The 15232-nt window shown below is 44.5% G+C and overlaps 1 pseudogene; it reads left to right on the top strand.

Annotated features, from left to right (window-relative positions):
- The first annotated feature begins 4854 nt into the window (after nucleotides 1-4854).
- On the top strand, nucleotides 4855-6956 carry LOC125397894 (nuclear receptor subfamily 5 group A member 2 pseudogene; annotated as a pseudogene).
- The last annotated feature ends 8276 nt before the right edge of the window (nucleotides 6957-15232 follow it).

Genomic DNA, 15232 nt, shown 5'->3' with positions numbered 1-15232 from the left:
TAGGCGGGAAGTCAAACTGAACACAGAGAGAAAGAAAGGAGGAGAGGGGAGACACAAGCCAGCCACCCAAGAAGCAAGATGCCAGCAGATTAGCAAAAGCATGGCCACATGGCAATACACAGATTAATAGAAATGGGTTCATTTAAATGTAGGAGCTAGTTAGTAATAACTACAGGCCAAATACTCTGTAATTAATATTAAGCCTCTGAGTGATTATTTAGAAGCGGCTGCAGGATGGGGCGAGACCTAGAAACCTCCATTTAAACAGTCTTTGACTGTAAACTCTGGTAACAATTTCAATTCTGAACATGCATACCCATGTACAATGTCGACTCTTACATGGCAGAATTGCTGTAGGAAATACTCAAGAAGATTTCACTAGTTTAGAATTTCCTAATATAACTAACATCTCATCAACATTCCATAATTATTGGTTTCTGGAAGCAAGTATAAAAATCAATAGAAGATAGTCTAGGGAAATGGCCCAGCAGTTAAGAGCTCTTGTTGTTCTTGCAGAGGACCTGGGTTCAGTTCCCAGCAGCCACGTATCAGCTCATAACCATCAGTAGCTCCAGTTCCAGGGGATCCAATGCCCTCTTTTGGCTTCTACAGGTACCGGGCACGCACATGATATACATGCAGGCCAGACAGTCCTACATATAAAAGAAAATAAATTAGTCTTTTAAGAATTTAAACAGTCAATAGAAGAATCCAATATAGTGGTCACATGCATGTGATCCCAGCCCTCAGGAGGATGAGGCAGGAGAATCTCAAGTTCAAAGCCAACCTGGTCTACACAGTGAAACCCTGTCTGAAGAACAAAAACAAGCAACAACAGTAAAAGAAAAGAGGAAGATAAATATGAGTCTGTGAGTGTGTGTCTGTGGGGGTGAGTATGTATGTGAGAGTCTGTGCGTCTACATGAGCCTAGGAGTGGGGTGAGCGTGTGTGTTTGTTTGTATACGTATGAGTGTGGGCATATTAAGGAGAGGTCACGTCGCTTGCCACCAAACAAGGCTAGGAGTAGCCCTGGTGAAACTGGAGAATACATGTGGATCTCTGAAATGTGTTGCCTAATGTCTAAAAGCAATAAGATCATGCCCATCCTTAATCGTTCATGAGTATTATGTCAAGTTATACATGTTTATCTGGCACAGAGCTTTGTTCTGGGGACATGAGGTGAACTGATCAGCCATGAGTCTGTTTTCATGGCCCTTAACGTTGGCAGGTGGGGGTGAAGGGAGGAGGGGAGTGAGGTGTTATGGTGGCAAATATTGAGACTGACCTAGACTGGACTACTTTGCCTCTCAGAGGAAGTGACCTCTAGGCTGATCCTGAGGGACATAGCTGGGTACGGGGAAAGACTGCAGACTGAAGTTAAAGCTGTCTTTCGCCGCCGTCCCAGCTGGCCACAGGAACTCCGCCCTCCTTGGCCTTTCCTCCTGCGCTTTGTCTTTGCCTCAGTTTCCCATGTGGAGGCCATATGTTCGTGAAGGCCACTTCTCCTTTGACATTTTTGCTGGCTCCAGGAAAGATCATTTTATTTCCTTTCTCTGTGTGTCTTCAGGGTCCCTGGTACATCACAGGACCTTATTATCCTTTGTATATTAACAGACCAAATACATTCAACCACAGCACTCAGTAACTTTCTTGTTTTTAACAAGTTCAGGCCACCTCCATGCTCTGAGCTTGGATATCATCCACTGCACTGGTCAGAGAATGTGCCCAGGAGCTCAGAGGCTTTGAGGGAATAAACGGAGGTTCCTAATCGGAAGACTGACTTCCGGTGAGAGGAGTCACTAAGGGGTGGTTGTTCACACAGACTCTCCAGAGGCACGTGCCTTTTCTAGTCGGGTAATTAAGAAGTGGTTGCATCCTCCAGAGACGAGCTGAACGCCCTAGATAATTCCTCCAATTTTGATTTAGCAAAAGGGTGAAAGAACTATGCCATAATTCCTTTCTGGCTAATGCCTACTAGTCTCCATCTAAGTAATGGTTTAATCACACTACGGACACACGGATCACCGGAGTTACTTTAGAAGCTGCTACTACGCCAGCTCCTACTTCTGGCTTTTCTCTGATAAGCAGAGTCGTTTCATTTTACTGCTCCTTCTCCAAGTAGCTTTAATTACCAACACTGCAGACAATGTTATGGGTGTATTTATTCACTGAACATAAATAAAATCCAAAGAAAAAGAGGCATACAAAGCAAAAGTGTACTTTGTTACACACAGTTTATACCAGAAATCAGGAAAGAGAAGCTTGGGAGATTCTCAGGGCACATGAATGTCTTTAGCTGCCATGCTGATATCTTAAAAGATGCTCATAGCTAATCCTGAATGCGAACCAAGCATCCGTTCCGTGGGTGGATTAGGATTAGCATAATTTATCTCTTGATTTTTTTAGAACTTTCAAAACAAATTTTATGGGTAACTGTTCTACACAGCCCTAAACATTTATGAGGGTTTATTATACACCCAGGTGTTTATCTGTGTAGCTAAAAAGTTGTTCTTCCAAAAGTCATGAGTGACTACAGTGCTGTGTCTATTTTGCAATTGAGGAGACGTGGTCAGAGTGGCTGAGGACTCGCCTGAGACCTCACAGCTCATTGGTGATCAAGAGGACATCAAACAGTTGGAAATTCAAATTGGCTTTTCTCCAAGCCCCCTTCCACCATTGTATTAATTCCCCCAAGTGAGGGAGGCAAGACTGTAGGCAGAGCTTGAAATTGCTTGCTGTCTCAGAGGATAGGAAATAGAAAGGAGAAAATGCTGGTGTTCTGTTGCCCTGCTCTCCCCCCCCCCCCCGCCCTTGAGATAGTGCCAAGAATCCCAAGTCAGGGACACATTTCTGGTGTTTTCTTATGTTTATTTATCTATCTAGGTATCCATCTCTATTTATTTATTTTTGATGGTTATTGATTGCCTGTTTTTGTTTTATTCTTTTAAAAATAATTTTTCAATTTTATTTTATATGTATGAGTGTTTTGCATGCATGCATACATATATATACAACATGTGTGCGCGGTGTACCCCAGAGGCCAGAGGAGGGCACTGAAGCCCTTACAACTGTGAGTTACCATGTGGGTGCTGGAAACTGAGCCAGGATCCTCAGCAAGAACCACAAATGCTCTTAACTGTGGAGCCAGGCCCTGTTTGCTTTCTTTTTGAGACAGACTCCCATGTAGCCCAGGTTGATACTCACCAGGAAGCAGAGAATGACCTTGAACTTCCCATCCTCCTGCCTCCACCTTCCAAGTGCTGACATTAAGGTAGGTTCATAATTTTATATTTAAAATAGTAAATGGATACAACCAGCAATAAGTCAAGTTGTATATTTTTGTGATGGAAAGTCAGTGTGAGCATTTTTATCGACATGACAGACTAAAGACTCGTTGCTTTCCCCCAGAGCTTCCCTGGACACTCACACAAACGCTCCAAGAGAATACTAAGCAGGGCTATGCTTTTTTTCAACAAAAACTGAGCAGAAGCTGATGGGGAAAGGTTAGCAGGAAGCTGCTGGCATCAAAGAGGAACCGGTGGCTTTGTTAAACAGGATAATCCCTCCAAGATAGCCTCCAGAGACCTGCCTCCCACCTCCTTCCCTTTTCTGTAGATTCTATCAAATTAGACTTTTCAACTGCTCTAGATCACAACAGAATTGATTTGTTAAAGAATGCGTAACAGATTTTTTAAGAAGTTACATTATCTGACATTAACTCGTATCATTTTTTTTTTTAATCTGCTTTAAGGGCTGGCGAGATGGCTCAGCAGGAAGCTGTAGCAGTCTGAGTTCTTTATACCAAACAACTAAAGAACTCTGGCTAAAGTGAGCAAAAGGGAATTCTTTGAAAAGTCTATGGACCTTGGAAGGACTGAAGAGAAGGAGGGATTCAACTAGGAGAGACCCAAGGGTTAGGTGTGGTAGCACATGCCTGCTGAGGCAGGAGAATCTAGAGCTCAGGGTCAACCTGAGCTACATAGTGAGACCCTGTTTTAAGAAGGGAAAGAGAGCCAGGTGAGGGTGACAAACGCCTTTAATCCCAGCACTTGGGGAGGCAGAAGCAGGTGAATCTCTGTGAGCTCAAGGCCAGCCTGGTCTGCAGAGCATGTTCCAGAACTACCAAGGTTACACAGAGAAACCACCTTTAAAAAAATTAAATAAAAAGAGAAAGAAAAATCCAGGTACCTCCAGAAGATCTAAGAAGCAGGAATTAGGAAGTGATTCTTTCAGAGACCCTGAGACATCACTTCTGAAAAAGACTGTCACGGAATCTTCATTGTCACCTTGACTAACTTTAGAATCACCTGGGAGGGGCACAGCTGGTGAGCAGTAGATGGTTTCGAGAGAGTTTTGACTGAGGGAGGGACATGTGGGCAGTAGGTAGGACATGGGGTCCTAGGCTGGATTAAAAGGGAAAAGGAAGAAGCCAGTCAGACAACCACCTTCCTCTGATGCCTGACTGTGGGTGCATGTGACCAGTTGCCCCACGCTCCTATCGCTGTGGCTTTCCCACCACGAGGGATGCCGCTCTCAAACTGTGAGCCGAAGCGAATTCTTCCTCCATTACCTGGTTTTCACGAGGTATCTATCTGGTCACAGCAATGAGAAAGACAACGAACGCAAGGATGAAGGGCCTTTCATTTGGGATCTTTAAATCACCAAGTTCGAGAAGGAAGATACTTAGCCTTGGCAGGACAATTGGCTGAGCTTTGGGAAGAGGAAGGATGGAAAACATGATTCAAAATCCTACCTAAGGAGCAAACTTAAAAAAACAAAAAACAAAACAACAACAACAAAAACCCTAGGATTCTTTTCTTGCCTGAGAAGTAAATGATACCTAGATACGTAACACAAGAAAGGTGCTGGGCTTCCAGAACCACCCGTTGCAGCCTTGTGATGTTGCCCAAAGTGGAGACAGAAGCTCCAAGACTGGCCCGATCACATGGGGAACAGGGGCAGATGCCGGAACCCATGCAAGTGTCTCAATATAAAATGGTGACTTACTCCTGTGATGAAGATCTCCAAGAACTGTGTCCTGCGTGTGGAGATAAAGTGTCTGGCCGGGTACCATTCTGGTCTCCTTACCTGGGAAAGATGCAAGGGTGTTTTTGGTTTTTTTTTTTCAAAAGAACAGTCCAAAATAATAAAAGGTACACACGTATAGAAAACTAGAACTGCCAAATTGAGGAAGCGTTGTCCCTACTGCCGATTCCAAAACTGTCTAAGTGTTGGAATGAAGCTAGAAGCCATAAGAGCTGACCGCATGCGAGGATGCGCCAATGTACAAGAGAGACAGGGCCCTAAAGCAACTGAAGAAAGCCCTCATTCGGGCCAGTGGACTTAAACTGGAAGCTATGTCTCAGGAGATCCAAACGAAGCCCTGGAAGCCCTCAGACCTGAACCAAATTCCACCAAAGGAACCCTGCAGCCTTGCCTCCCACAGACTGTGACAGGGGTCCCTTTGTCATGTCTCCATTAGCATGACAATGCCTCCCCATCTGACTTTCCTAGTCAGGCTACCAAGTTCAAGTACCCAGATCCCTACACCAGCTCGCCAGAGTCAATGATGGGTTACTCTGACATGGATGGTTACCGGACAAGCTCCCCAGCCAGCATCCCACAACTGATACTGGAATTTCGAAGTGTGAACGAGAGGAGTCTCAAATTCAAGTGAAAGTCTCAACTTACTTACAACACGAGCAAGTGAAGCGAAGCAAGCACAAAAACTGAGCACAATTGGGGTTATGTGCAACATGGCGGGCCAGACCCTCTTCACCCTTGTTGAGTGGGCCAGGAGTGGTATCTTCTTCAGAGAACTGAAGCTTGATGACCAAACGGAGCTGCTTCAGAACTGCTGGAGTGAGCTCTTGATCCTTGATCACATCTTCCGGCGAGTGGTGCATGGGAAGGAAGGGTCGCTCTTACTGATAACTAGGCAGCAAGCTGACTTCTCCAAGCGGAGCCTCCCAAACCAGAGTCACACTCACCAGCCTCGTGCGCCATTCACAAGAGCTTGTCCTGAGACTTAGTGCCCTTCACTTTGGTCATCGAGAGTTTGTGTGTCTCGAGTTCCTACTGCTCTTCAGCTTAGACATCAAGAATCTCGAGAACTTCAGCTGGTGGAAAGTGTAGGAACAGGTGAATGCTGCCCTGCTGGACTACACGGTTTGCAACTACCCACAGCAAACGGAGAAATTCAGACAGCTACATCATCCTCGACTGCAGGAAATTCGGGCAGTCAGCATGTAGGCAGAAGAATACCTCTGCTACAAGCATCTGAATGGAGATGTACCCTACAATAACCTGCTCATTGAGATGCTGCATGCAAAGAGAGCCTAAGTCACCACCCCTAGAAGCTTGCTCTTGGAACAAAGAGACTGGAGGGAGACGAGGAGGAGGAAGAAAACATAACACTCTGAACTGCTCCAAAGCCATGTTGATTACAAACTTGGTTTAAAGACACCGAATTTTAAAAAAGAATAATAATCAAATGCTTAATAGCAAATAAATGATCTATCGGGGAATTTGTACTGCAAACTGTGGATCAAAGGCTTCAAATCCCCCAAAGGGTTCATAAGAAAGACATTGCCATGGGGTGGAATGAACTCACAGACAGAATCCAATACCACATCACAATAAAAATGGACAGAACATTCCTTGTATATTTATACTGATCTGATATTAAGAAATTCAGCAGTTGGTCAGTGTCAGTAATTGGACATGTCCAGAATGTCTCCATAGTGAAGCTGAACAACTCTCAAAGAATACACGGGCTGTGCCTTGGCAGCCCCTCCCTCCTCTCAGAAGGCCCCACACCTTCTGACCTGTGAGCTCTGAAGCCATCCTGAGGACTTGGTTCAGCCACACCCAGTAGTAGCTCCACTAAATCATGAGCACTGAATGTCTGTCTGAGACCTGTCAGCAGCTAATAAGGACAATGTATAAATATGTCAGCTTGCCATTTTAAATATGTTCTGAACTTGCTTTACCATGTATTCATAATTTAAATAAAAAGCAGGCAGTATGCCTCTTCTAAACAAGCATTAATTAATATTAAAGAAAATCAAGCAAATACTCTCAGCAAGAAAGCTAGATCTTATTTCTGTTATTTTTGCTGAAATACAGATTTGGCACGGTTGGGTTTTATAAGAGTTTTTGGCCAAGAGGCTTGTTAGTACACATCCGTCTGTTTAGTCATCAGGGTTTGTAGTTCACCTAAAAATAAAACACTAAACATTTTTTGCTGGGATGTTAAGTAGTCACAGTCTAAGGAGCTGAAAAGTCGAAGCATGTTAGGCAATCCAAATGAAAGTAGGTTGAGATGCAAAGGCAACTGACTCAAGGCTGGTTGGCAGAGCACCTCCTAAGCTTGGGATGCAAAGGCAGCGATTCTCACGGCCTGGAAAGACAGTGAAGTCATTCCAAACTCCTGCAAAGGGCAATGGAAGACAGCAGTGTTGGCCTAAGTCATAGACCAAGGTCTGCTGTAGAAAACAAATGCTGGAGGGCGAGGACGGCAAACTCTCTCCGACCAATGCTGTCAGCATTACCACGCAATGACCACAGGTATGGAAGCCTTGCCTAACGAGGAGCTGGATCAACATTTATCGAAAATAAAATATTACTACATTAAAGTTTAAAAAAATCCTACTAAATCCATCCAGAGGGAGAGGGTTCACTCATCCAAAGGGGTGCTTTCATCCAAATAAGGTTCAAAGGTGGCAGGCTGCCAAAGGAACACACATTTATAACATAGATCCATTCCAGAACACAGGAACACCACCAGCGGTGCCAGGAAGGACCTTGCCTGAGCACAGGTTGCAATATGTGACTAGTTTTCCAGATAACCCAGAAGTGGCATGTTTCATCCCAAGAAAGTGAGAGGCAGTCAAAATAGGAGGAATATAAAATATTATAAAAAAAAGGTCACCAGCCATTCAGGCTCTACAAAAAAACAAAGCAACTAGTTAACCTTCAGAGGTACTAACAGCCTTGCCTTTAAAATGGTTAACTGAGAAACCCATATGGGTTAAGTAATGGCCTTTAACAGAAGACAAACTGCAGGCTTTAGAACAGCTGGTACAGGAGCAATTAGCTCGCCATATTGAAAAATCAACCAGCCCTTGGAATTCTCTTGTATTTATTGTTAAAAAGAAATCTGGAAAATGGAGAATGGTGACAGATCTAAGAGCTGTCAACAAGGTGATCCAACCTATGGGCCCTCTACCGTCTGGAATTCCTCTGGCTTCTCTATTACCAAAAGGATGGCCTCTTGGTTATTGATTTAAAGGATTGTTTCTCCACTATACCTTTACAAGAAAAAGGGCGAGAAAGGAATGTTAACCTGGGTATTCCATTGCTACAAATAATAGTATGAAAGAACCTTCTAGAACAGATTGTCTTGTATGTACATTTGGCGTTCCGGACTTCTAGATCCACGTGATATTCTGGACATCGAGTACCTACTAAAAGGAGGGCCTCCTAGAAAGTCAAATGGAAGCTCTAGCTGACTCACTCTCTTTGCTGTGCTTGGCATCTCAATAAAGGTGTGCAGTTTAAGGAAGTAGAGAAGGATGCTGGTGGTTTGAGGCCTGGAAAAGACAAGACACACACAGGGGCCTAGGGCAAATGAAGGAATCAAAGTCCTTAGAGTGGAAAAGGACAATTAGGGCTGGCCTTGGGTCCAGAGAGAAGGAAGAGCACTTACTGCTCTTCCAAAAGACTCTCAGATAAAGTTGCCAGCAGCCACACTGGATGGCTTACAACCACCGGTAACTCCACCTCCAGAGGATCCAACAGCTTCTTTTGACCTCCAAAGACACCTGCACTTATGGAGCACACACCTACACACACACACACACACACACACACACACACACATTTTTAAAAATAAATAAGTAGATATGTTTATAGTATCACTACTTGGGGGTGAGGGGGCTACCTCTTGGATTTCTAAATAATGACAGAAACCTCCACAGCCTGTTTTCTTTCCAAGCGAGATCATGGTCCACAATGTGTCAATTGCAGCGCATGATTGCTTTGGTTGCATTTAAGCTGAGCAATCTGACTTGGGGACCTCTATCGTCAAGCCAAATTCCTTCTCGTGCGCATATAATTCAGTTAAGTTCTTAATGATGCCCCATGGCTTTTAGCCTGTCTGCTTCTGTATCTTTATTTAGTCTGATGGATTTGCAACTGACTGATTTCAATCCCTAGGGCTCACTATTCAAGGGTATCTTATACTCTCTTGGGAGCAATGAGACCCCTGGGTAGCATCTCTGAGACAGTCCTATCAGAGGTCTGTCTGTTGACCAAGGGCACTTTCACCTAGAGGCTAAGGGGTGAGAAGGAAGTCAGATTAGTTAGATCAAGGAACTGCCTGGATGGACAGGGTGGCAGGGTGACCTTGAGGCTCTTGGCAGAGGATTCTATCACATGCCCAGTTATGTAACACATCCCTCCCTTTACCTCAGCCAGACTTCTCTCCCTGTCAGACCTAGCGAGGCTATGCCAGATAGGAAAGAAGAACAAAAGTGAAAGCTAAGACCAGTCCTGTCCCATCTTCCTCTCCATGGAGGGTCCAGTGAGGGAAGGAAACTAAGATGGGTCTTTAAGATGGAATAGGTTTTATATATATATATATATATATATATATATATATATATATATATATATATATATACACACACACACACACCTGCATAACACATATTAGTTTCAAATCATGCCCCTGAAATGAAGCTGAACCAAGTGTGCTGAGATGCACCCATAATCCCAGAATCTAAGAGGTGGAAGTCAGAGTATCAGGAGTTCACGATTATCTGTAGCTGCACAGTGTGTGTGTGTGTGTGTGTGTGTGTGTGTGTGTGTGTGTGTATACCACATGTGTAGGGGCACCAGTGGAGTTCAGAAGAAAGGATAAATTTTCCTGAAGCTGGAGTCACAGGTGATTGTGAGCTGTCTTTTGTGTGCGTTGGGAGCAGAACGCTAGTTCTCTGGAAGAGCAGCAAGTGCTGTTAATTGTTGAACGGTCTCTCTAGCCCTTATTAGACCTTTTAAAACCCATACTACTTATCTTAATTAAGACTGAATTATAATATCTACCAAATGCTTTTACACGGCATTTCACTGCTATGCAGTTTTTTGTTTCTTTAAATACTACACGTGTGAGTTTCAATTTTGGAAAAGATGAACAAAAGGATCTAAAGAGGTATTCCAATCGTGGGAACTCAGGGTTTCATTTACCAGGACATATTTAGCCTGAATCATTAAAGCAGCTCCACTAGAAGTTGATGTGGCAGGTTGAACTGGGTTTGTTGGCAGTGAGCCTATAATTAGTATTTGGTTTTGTTTCTAAAAATAATAACTCCCCACAAAATCATATCATGTCATATTTCCCAAGGAAAAGCAGCCAATTTTGAAAGAAAAACATCGTTAAGGGTAATTAATTCTCCACTGAGGTTGTCCTATCTCATGTATATTAATATGGGTTTGTGTTGATGAGGAGCAGCAGCAAAGCACCTGACGTAGGCTCTGCAGGGTGGAAGTGGAAGCAAACCTAGGTCAAGCAACAGGAGTTCTCTGGCCTTTGGATTCCTGATGTGTGAAACCACAGCCAGCACTAATCCTGGCCTCCATGCCCATTCAGCCCTTAGCTATTTTTAGGGCAAATTATTGGAGCCTTCACATCAGAGGTTACATTTAATGATGGATGTGAAGTAGTATAGATTCTCTTCCAGTTCAAAACACAGCATCATATTTAGGCAAAATGCACCTGCCTGCAATCTGCAATGTCAAAAAAAGAAAAAAAAAACAAGAAAAACAAAATCAAACCCCCCCCCCCCAGCAAAACAGCATTTAAAAAAATAACAGGGAAGAGAGAGGGAACAGCAGGGCATTTGGTCCATGGACAAAGCTTTTAGGTCTGATTTATAACTACAATAGTGCAACCTCACAAGGGGCCATAAAAAATTCGTGTGGATATTCTACACTAAAAGATAAAGACGAAAGTTGTGTGAATGGTGGTGGTGCATGCCTGTAGTCCCATCAGTCAGGAGGCAGAGGCATGCAGATCTCTGTGAGTTCAAGGCCAGCCTGTTCTACAGCGTGAGTTCTAGGACAGCCAGGGCTACACAGTGAAACCCTGTTTCAAAACAAAACTAAACTAAAAGATAAGGACAAGATAGTTTCTCTCCATGAAGACAAAGCTTATTAATTTTTCATTCATTCATTCATTCATTCATTCATTCATTTATTTTGAACATAGGCACTGTGTAGCTCTTGCTGTCCTGCAATTTCCTATGTCGACCATGCTGGCCTTGAACTCACAGAGGTTTGATTGCCTTTGCCTCCTTAGTACTGGAATTAAAGGTGTGCCTCCACAGCTAGTGACAAGGCATTTTTAAAAGACGAAAGAGTCACTGTAGCCTGTTTCCCAGGTGATTCCCCACAGTAGTTCAGGCAGAGAGAAATGGGGACAGTGATCTCATTCAGACTTACCCATCCCTCATGGCAAAACCACAAGATGGCAGTAAATCCTGCTTCACCAGCTTAGGGATGTGGTACAGAACTGTTTAAGTTATCCTACAGTTCACCTATCACCAGCAGTGACTTTCCTCCTTCTTTAGGGCTTTTTCTTCTCTTCCCCAATACATTAAAAAAAAGAAAGAAAGACTCTGAGAGTGTCTTGGGTTTTTTTTTCTTTCTTTTTTTTTTTTTTTTTTGGCTGCAGTCAAAACTGCTCACCTACCTGTGACAAGTTTGACCTGTCATCATAGTTATTGACTGTTTTGTGCTAAAATTGGTTGACCCATGCTAAAACTGCCTTGGGCTCCCAATGAGGTCATCTTTGGTGAGCTGGAACTTTCTTCATGCACGCACATACTTCTCACCCTCATTCCTAGGACCTTGAATGGGTTCCAAACGGCTCTCCTAATAGAATTTTCATTGTACTGCGGGCTTGGGTGACCTCCTCTAACGATTCTTCTATAGTAAAGCCAAGGTGGATTTATTCCTAGGCTTGGGAATCACTATTATGCAAACAGGAATTCCCCTGTGGGCATCTCCTTGCCTTGAGAGTAGAAGCTCACACAGATTGAGGTGTGATTCATGCTTCCAACTGTAAAACAGGGAACACGTACCTACTCATACGAGGTGCTTATACTTTTGCCTGGAACAAGTGAACTCTTTGTTAATGAAGGCTCTCATCACAAAATATGAATAATTTATGATATTATGAGTGTCATTACTACACCTATAGCATTTAGTTGCTAGCCATAGGTAGGGCCTGAACATGATATATAATAGAAGACACTACAGAAAGCTATGATGGGCCACACCTTGCTGGGTTTTCAGGAGGCAGTGGGCAGTCAGTCAGTAGCTGGAGCATGCTTTTGTTTCTATCTCAGTCAGCCTAACTAATGCTTCCTTCTTCCTGCAGCCTCCAGATGGGGTAAGGGGGTAGTAAAGGCCATGAGGTTTCTCCTCTCGGGTGCTGTTCCTCTTTTGTCATTTCTGCCATTTTCCAAAGTTGAGATTGGTTGAAAGACCTTCACTGGTGAGCTAATTGCTCTTCCAGGCTGTGATTCTTCCTTGTGGTTCATTAGGAGCCCAGGTATACAATAATTTAACCCACTCCAGGGAGTAGGAATCAATCATCCCACATACTCCTCAGAGCTTTTCACTACCATGTACAGCTAACCTATTAAGACAGCCATTACCATCTCTGGACTTCCATGCCCGTCTTAGTTAGGGTTTCTCATGCTGTGAAGGGGCACCATGCCCACGGCAACTCTTATTGCCGGAAGTGGCTCACTTATGGTTTCAGAGGTTTGGTCCATTATTTTCACCATGGCTGGGAGCATGGCAGGGTGCAGGCAGACACCGTGCTGGCTATATCTTGATCAGAAGGCAACAGGAAATGGTCTGAGTGTCCCACTGAGGGAAGCTTGAGCAAAGAGACCTCAAAGCCTGACTCACAGTAGCACATTTCCTTCAGTAAGGCTCCAACTCCTAATAGTGCCACTCCCTTGGGGGGTCATTTTCTTTCAAACAACCACAGTGCCCGTGTATAAGACATGTCGGAAATCAGAAAAAGAGTCATGGGGGTCTGTGGTAGTCTGAACGCAACTGGACTAGGAAAACTCATAGGGCGTGGCACGATTAGAAGGTGTGGCCTTGTTGAAGTAGGTGTGGCCTTTGGCGGAAGTGTGTCACTGTGGGGGCGGACTTTGAGGTCTCTTTTGTTTCAGCTAGCCTCTCAATTCAAACTAGTTTACAGTAGGAAATTACTAACAGCAAAGCTTGCCTAACTGTAACAGGGTAAAGGTTTCTCTAACTTGCCTCAGCCGTCTTAGGTTTCTAACCCCTGCCCTGAAAAGTCCCGTGGGAAAGCGCCCTGCCCTCTTCTAGAAACTCAAGGTCGAAAAGCCCCAGCACGATTCTTGGCTCTTCTTGTTAAACTGATTGCTTACTTCCTCCTACAACTGCCAACCAGGTTGTAGTTCTTCTGTGTTCTTTGTCTTTGAAAAAACTCCTTGAAAAATGCATTTGGGGCTGCTCTGCGATAAGTGTTTCTCTTCAGGCAGACTTAATACAGACTCTTAATTTGAATTTTGGACATAAGGGTGGTCTCTGGGTTTTTACTCCTTAACATTAATGACCTATAGACCTGATGAGTTCACACACACACACACACACACACACACACACACACACACATCCCGTCTTTGCTGAAAACAGACAAAAGTAAGCAGCAAAGGAAATGAAAAGCTTAGCGGGAGAAAGACAGGGCCCAGATTATCTATAAAATGGTATCCTCCTAATTATTCAACCAACGACGAAAGGGAGAAGGGACCTGTATCGGGATTATAAAAGCTGTTCTCTGTGCTCTGTGAGCCCACCATTCTGGATTGATGTCTAGCTTTGTCAAGCAGTACAATGAATGACCACACTTTCACTATTCCGAGTCTACAGTGCTCTTATTATGAAATGAGGGTCTCTGTCTCTCACACAACCAAATGTTCAGACATATGAACCCTGTAGGGAACAATTTATATCCAAATCCCAGCAGGGAGCTAGCTTCTCATTTTTATTTTGATATGACTAATAAAGCACATTTCTAACATTCCTGGGGGAAGCAGAGCTGCTGATACTGAACCTCAGATGAATCCTTGCCCATCATAAAAACAAAATGTCACCTTGTAGCCTGTCCTATAGCGAAATGAACGCTCGTTTTGGAAATTTGTGCCCAAGAAAAGCAGGACTCAACACCCAACTTCCTAGCTCGGTTTTCAGCATCGTCCTCTCCCCTTGGTGGAAAGTTGATTCTCGGAGTATTCTGATCATCACCTTTTCCACATGGAAGACAAGAATAAGGGCTCAGTGGTAAGAGTGCTTGCCTAGCAAAGGATGTTGGGTCTGAGATGCCCCGTAAACACATGCTGAAACGATCGAAGGGAAAGGGGGCAAGGCTGAAAATAGAGAAGTGGGTAGCATCCGTGCCTTGGTAGGAAGTACAATAGATGATGGCTAGGATAACCCAGGAGAGAGCACAGAGAGGAGACTGTGCATGTGGTCTTGTAAGCAGCTACTGAAACAGAAGGGATGAAAGGAAGAAAGGAATGAGCCACTGCACTGAGGACAACTGAAAGGTTGAGAACTGCCGGTACAGAAGAAGTAACAAGGAGGGCTGGCTCCGTTGTAGAGCCTTAGTGTCCAAGATACTGAGTTCCACCTCCGCACAGAGACGGGGTGGGGAAGTAAAAAACGCTAACAATGAGGAGGTGTGAAGGACACAGAAATTTGATGGGAACGGTTAAAGATGCAGAGTGTGAAAAGTAAGGGTATGGTGACCAAGTCCAACACCGGGGACCAAAATCCTTGACACATTGTTGTTACAGAGAGGCGTAGCTACGCAAGAGATTCCCGCAGCTCTCTTCCGATCCTCGAAAGCCAACCCTTCCCTAAAGAGCGCAGGGACCGAAATCATCTTTCCGTGAGGCTTTTGCGCTGCAGAGTTATCCCGGAGAAGGCCGGGTTCCAGCTAGCAGCGCGCAGCCCGCGGTCTTCCTGCCCAGCCTGCGGACAGGGCGAGCGCGCCGGCGAAGGCCCGCCCCTTGGGCGCAGCGGGAATCTGCCCTGCGCGCTGTACTGCGGCTGCGCGGGCCGGGTGCGCGCGGAGGGGGGCGGGGACGCGGAAGGCGCGGCGGCTGCGGTGTGAAGAGGCGAG

This window comes from Myodes glareolus, chromosome 14, assembly GCF_982192425.1.
Source record: "Myodes glareolus chromosome 14, mMyoGla1.1, whole genome shotgun sequence".
In the NCBI taxonomy this organism is placed as follows: Eukaryota; Metazoa; Chordata; class Mammalia; order Rodentia; family Cricetidae; genus Myodes; species Myodes glareolus.
Note: the sequence above shows the minus strand (reverse complement) of the source record. Positions and strands in the feature narration are given on the sequence as shown.